Source organism: Triticum aestivum, chromosome 3B (assembly GCF_018294505.1).
Source record: "Triticum aestivum cultivar Chinese Spring chromosome 3B, IWGSC CS RefSeq v2.1, whole genome shotgun sequence".
Classification (NCBI taxonomy): domain Eukaryota; kingdom Viridiplantae; phylum Streptophyta; class Magnoliopsida; order Poales; family Poaceae; genus Triticum; species Triticum aestivum.
The window spans coordinates 742,077,078-742,082,707 of NC_057801.1; positions in this window are offsets into that span (position 1 = coordinate 742,077,078).

Here is a 5,630-nt window from a genome sequence, read left to right on the forward strand (position 1 = left end):
ACAGCTCGCTGACGTCCCTGATCTTGCACATCGCCATATCCTCCCTCATCATGCGGGTTCGCACGTTCTGATGAAACGCGCTGATGACCGCGGCAGGGTGGACGTCTGGGATGTTGTGCTGTACACGGCTGAATCTCTGAATATACTTGCGCAGGGACTCCCCTTCCTTCTGGGCGAGCAGATGAAGATCGCTTTCTTGGCCATGTGGCTTGTGGCCGCCTGTAAAGGCGCCGACAAACTGATGGCACAGATCTGCCCAAGAGGAGATGGAGTTGTCTGGCAAGTGCATGAGCCAGGATCTGACGTTGGGCTTGAGCACCAGCGGGAAGTAGTTGGCAAGGATCTTGTCGTCCCGTCCCCCGGCAGCCTGCACCGCGATGGTGTAGATGCTGAGGAACTCCGACGGATGCGACTTGCCGTCGTACTTCTCTGGTACGTCTGGTTTGAAATTCTTCTTGCTGGGCCACTGGACTTGCCGCAGCTCATGGGTGAACGCAGGGCAACCTACCGCATACGGCAAGTCGCCTGGTTCCCCCGGCGCGTGCATGTCGACAGTGGGCCCAGCGCGCTGGTCAGATTGACGCCGCGCTTCTCTTTGGCGCTTGATGCGAGTACGAGCGTCCTCCTGTTGCCGTTCGTGGAGAACTTGGCGCTGGTCGCGACGAGCTCGTGGATCCGACGACGCGGTGGAGCCGCTGTCGGGGTGGATCCGGCGAGTCGGCGATCTTGGTCTTCGTGGTGGAGATTGCATGGAAGTCGCACCCCCATCGTTCTTGTCGCCATCGGCCCGCGTCCGGCAGTCTTGCCGCGACAGCGAAGCGCTTGGTTGCCGCGCAGTGTCACCGTTGGCGAAGCCGATGAGGCTCTGGATAGTGGCCCTCCATTCGTCGGTCTTGTCCGCCGTTGGAGGGTAGTCTAGAAGCAGTTGGGCCCGCACCAAGGCTTCTGCTGGTGTGGTTGGCGGCAGCGGTGAACGGTGCGAGGAGCGGGATATGCTCGGACTTCTAACTAAGTTAGAAGGAGCAATGTCCCGTCCAGGCGACCGCACCTCGCTGGGGCCAGCATGCTGGCGTGCATGCTGGTCTTGAACTCCACGCGAACCACCAGCTTGATCTTGGGCCAGCGGGCGTATGGCGCTGCGAACTCCATGACGCTGCTGGTCCCGCGCCTCCTGAGACGGGCGCGGTGCGCGTACGGATGCCGAGGTCTGCGTCGCCTTGTCCTTGGACTTGGCCGCGCTGTGAGCTCCCTCGTCGGCGCCCGTTCTTCCGCCGGCGTCCACTCCACCGTCCGCTTGCTCCGGAGGCGGAGGAAGCGATGCAGACGGGGCTGTTGCCCCCGAAGCCTTCTTCTTCGGTGGCATGTCGATGAAGACGATGAAGATTCAGCTCATGCGCACGCCGGATCGGGTTCACACGGTCTCGACGCCCCCTACCTGGCGCGCCAAATATGTCGGGGAAACTGATCCGTGAACACCTATGGGGACCAGCGGACCGAGCCCCTTTCGGTTCGGCAGAGGGCGGAGGCCGCATGAAGAGCGGATCGAGGCAGTACACACGAGCAGTTTACCCAGCTTCGGAGCTCTCCGGAGAGATAACACTCCTACTGCTGCTTGTTTTGTATTCAGTGTTCTTGCTCGGGAGCGACGAACGCTACCAGACCGAGCGTGGGAGTATGCTAGCTTCGAATGAGTCGAACCCTTTCTACGTTGCGCATGGGCCTCCTTTTATATGCTCAAGGGGTCACCGACAGGTGGCAACGTAGGCTAGAGGGGTAAAAATGGAAAAAGAATGTGGTAGGTACAGCTACCTCTACTGTAGCCACAGCGTATCCTACCTAACCCTGACGGCAGGGGACAAGGGCATTAAATGCCCGTCTGAGTCGCCTAAACAGTGCAAAAAGCGACCGTTAGGAGCGCCACCGTTCGCCATGATGGCTTCTTCGTGTCAGCGCCGCTTGCCACCGCGCGCCGCTGGCTGCACAGCTTCCCGCCACGGGTGCCTGGAAGGGTCCCAGGATGACACGTTGGTGGGTGTGCTGGAGCCTGAGCCCGGAGCGACCGCTTCCCGCAGCAAGCATCTTGCCGCGGGCGCTACCTTGTCGGGCCCGGGAGCTTGTCGCTCGCCGAGCCTTGCCGGGACGCGTGGTGCGTCATGGCAAGTGTTCTTGAGATGCCTTGGTTGGCCTTCCCGGCAAGCTCCTCTTGCCGGGGCCTTGTCTCTTCATCTTGGATACTTTTTTCTTGAATGGCTTCCCGGCAAGCTCCTCTTGTCGGGGTCTCGTCTTCTAAAGAGTCACGGAGGATCTTGGCGGTGACCTGGCGAGCCCTGCCGCGGGGTGCTGCAACTGCCCGTGCACAAGTTCGGGATACTAGGGTACCCCTATTCTAGTACACCGACATAGCCATTCCGAGATATATTGCCATGCAACTTTCCACCGTTCCGTTCATATGACACACATTACTTTTGTCATATTGCTTTTTGCATGAACATGTAGTTGACATTGTATTTGTGGCAAGTCCACCTTCATAATTTTCATACATGTCGCTCTTGATTCATTGCATATCCCGGTACACCGCCGGAGGCATTCATATAGAGTCATATTTTGTTCTAAGTATCGAGTTGTAATTGTTGAGTTGTAAGAAAAATAAAAGTGTGATGATCATCATTATTAGAGCATTGTCCTAGTGAGGAAAGGATGATGGAGGCTATGATTCCCCCACAAGTCGGGATGAGACTTTGGACTTTACAAAAAGAAAAAAAAGAGAAAAAAAAGAGGCCATAAAAAAGAGAAAAGGCCCAAAGAAAAAAAAAGAGAAAAAGAAAAAAAAATGAGAGAAAAAGATAGAAGGGACAATGCTACTATATCTTTTTCCACACTTGTGCTTCAAAGTAGCACCGTGATCTTCATGATAGAGAGTCTCATATTTTGTCACTTTCATAACTAGTGGGAATTTTTCATTATAGAACTTGGCTTGTATATTCCATTGATGGGCTTCCTCAAAAGTGCCCTAGGTATTCGTGAGCAAGCAAGTTGGATGCGCACCCACTTAGTTTCTTTTGTTGAGCTTTCATATATTTATAGCTCTAATACATCCGTTGCATGGCAATCCCTACTCATTCACATTGATATCTATTAATGGGCATCTCCATAGCCCGTTGATACGCCTAGTTGATGTGAGACTATCTTCTCCTTTTTTGCCTTCTCCACAACCACCATTCTATTCCACATATAGTGCTATGTCCATGGCTCACGCTCATGTATTGCGTGAAAGTTGAAAGAAGTTTGAGATTATTAAAGTATGAAACAATTGCTTGGCTTGTCATCGGGGTTGTGCATGATTAAATACTTTGTGTGATGAAGATAGAGCAACAGCCAGACTATATGATTTTGTAGGGATAACTTTCTTTAGCCATGTTATTTTGAGAAGACATGATCGCTTTGATTAGTATGCTTGAAGTATTATTATTTTTATGTCAATATGAACTTTTGTCTTGAATCTTTCGGATCTGAATATTCATGCCACAATTAAGAAGATTTACATTGGAATTATGCCAAAGTATCACTCCGCATCAAAAATTCTCTTTTTATCATTTACCTACTCGAGGACGAGAAGGAATTAAGCTTGGGGATGCCTGATACGTCTCCAGCGTATCTATAATTTTTGATTGCTCCATGCTACTTTATCTACTGCTTTGGAGTATATTGGGCTTTATTTTCCACTTTTATATTATTTTTGGGACTAACCTATTAACCGGAGGCCCAACCCAGAATTGCTATTTTTGCCTATTTCAGTGTTTCGAAGAAACAGAATATCAAACAGAGTCCAAACGGAATGAAACCTTCGGGAACGTGATTTTCTCACCGAACGTGATCTAGGAGACTTGGACCCTGCTCCAAGGAACAAAATAGGCGGTCACGAGGGTGGGGGCGCGCCCCCTACCTCGTGGGCCCCCTATTGCTCCACCGACGTACTCTTTCCTCCTATATATACCTACGTACCCTAAAACATCCAAGGAGAAGATAGATCGGGAGTTCCGTCGCCGCAAGCCTCTGTAGCCACCAAAAACCTCTCGGGAGCCCTTCCCGGCACCCTGCTGGAGGGGGGATGCTTCACCGGTGGCCATCTTCATCATCCCGGTGCTCTCCATGATGAGTATGGAGTAGTTCACCCTCGGGGATGAGGGTATGTACCAGTAGCTATGTGTTTGATCTCTCTCTCTCTCTCTCTCTCTCGTGTTCTCTCTCGTGTTCCCTCTATGGCACGATCTTGATGTATCCCGAGCTTTGCTATTGTAGTTGGATCTTATGATGTTTCTCCGCCTCTACTCTCTTGTGATGAATTGAGTTTCCCCTTTGAAGTTATCTTATCGGATTGAGTCTTTTATGAGAACACTTGATGTATGTCTTGCCGTGCTTATCTGTGGTGACAATGGGATATCATGTGCCTCTTGATGTATGTTTTGGTGACCAACTTGCGGGTTCCGCCCATGAACCTATGCATAGGGGTTGGCACACGTTCTTGACTCTCTGGTAGAAACTTTGGGGCACTCTTTGAAGTACTTTGTGTTGGTTGGATGAATCTGAGATTGTGTGATGCATATCGTATAATCATGCCCACGGATACTTGAGGTGACAATGGAGTATCTAGGTGACATTAGGGTTTTGGTTGATTTGTGTCTTAAGGTGTTATTCTAGTATGAACTCTTTTATAGATCGATCCGAAAGAATAACTTTGAGGTGGTTTCGTACCCTACCATAATCTCTACGTTTGTTCTCCGCTATTAGTGGATTTGGAGTGACCCTTTGTTGCATGTTGAGGGATTGTTATATGATCTATCTATGTTATTATTTTTGAGAGAACTTGCACTAGCGAAAGTATGAACCCTAGGCCTTGTTTCCTATCATTGCAATACCGTTTACGCTCACTTTTATCATTAGTTACCTTGCTGTTTTTATTATTTCAGATTACAAAAACCTATATCTACTTTCCATATTGCACTTGTATCACTATCTCTTCGCCGAACTAGTGCACCTATACAATTTACCATTGTATTGGGTGTGTTGGGGACACAAGAGGCTCTTTGTTATTTGGTTGCAGGGTTGCTTGAGAGAGACCATCTTCATCCTACGCCTCCTACGGATTGATAAACCTTAGGTCATCCACTTGAGGGAAATTTGCTACTGTCCTACAAACCTGTGCACTTGCAAGCCCAACAACGTCTGCAAAAAGAAGGTTGTGTAGTAGACATCATCCCATCTCGCTAGCCGAGGGGCGTCCGCACTGGTTTATAAGCCCCAATGTGGTAGCTCTCTCGAGCTCCTCTCCAACCTGTTCTCTGCTGCCCTGTGGGCCTACTAGGCCTTTGCGGGCCTGCATCCTGGCCCAACAAAACATTGTGTTTCTAGTCGTATGCAGGCCACTCTGGCCGAGTAGGCGGGCTTTTTTATTTTCTTATTTTTTTGCTTTATTTATTTTTGAGTTGTTTTTTTGCTGTATTTATAGTTTCTTTGTGAATATTTTTGCTTTAGGTACAGAAAATTACAAACTTTCTGTTAGTGCTTGTAGTTTTCAAATTTGAATAGTTTAAATTTTGAATTATTTGAAATTTGTGTGAATCACTAGTTTG